At 51.3% G+C, this 374-nt stretch overlaps 1 gene segment (V, D, J or C); it reads left to right on the forward strand.

Moving 5' to 3' along the window:
* The first annotated feature begins 273 nt into the window (after positions 1 to 273).
* The window catches only part of LOC103745454, a 144,872-nt gene continuing 144,771 nt past the window's right edge, over positions 274 to 374 (forward strand). Inside the window, exon 1 of the C gene segment in view lies at positions 274 to 311.

Consider the following 374-nt stretch of genomic DNA (forward strand, 5'->3'; position numbering starts at 1 on the left):
CTGGCTTTCTTTCACCTTCCTCCATCTTGAACTGGGAACAATACTCCTAGAGTTCCCTGGGTCTATGTGGGACCATCTTCAAACTCTGTCCAGAAGAAGTTTTTCTGTGAGGATGGAGGTCTTTGTTCCCAGGACAAGGGACAGGCAAAGCCTGGCCACCTGTGGGATGGTGACAGCCAGAGGAACAGGCCTTTCGGCTGTAGGGCAAGATAGGAAGTGGTGAGGGTTTTTACACACCCCCTAAGGGGTCCTGTGGCAGTGTGACTACTTTGATTTATGGGGCCAAGGAACCCCAGTCACCGTCTCCTCAGGTAAGTCCCTCCAATCTCTCGCTTCTGCTCAGCTCAGACTGATTTTACTGTGTTTTGGGGAAA

The sequence above is a fragment of the Nannospalax galili genome, unplaced genomic scaffold, assembly GCF_000622305.1.
Source record: "Nannospalax galili isolate Female #2095 unplaced genomic scaffold, S.galili_v1.0 scaffold2083, whole genome shotgun sequence".
NCBI classification, from domain to species: Eukaryota; Metazoa; Chordata; class Mammalia; order Rodentia; family Spalacidae; genus Nannospalax; species Nannospalax galili.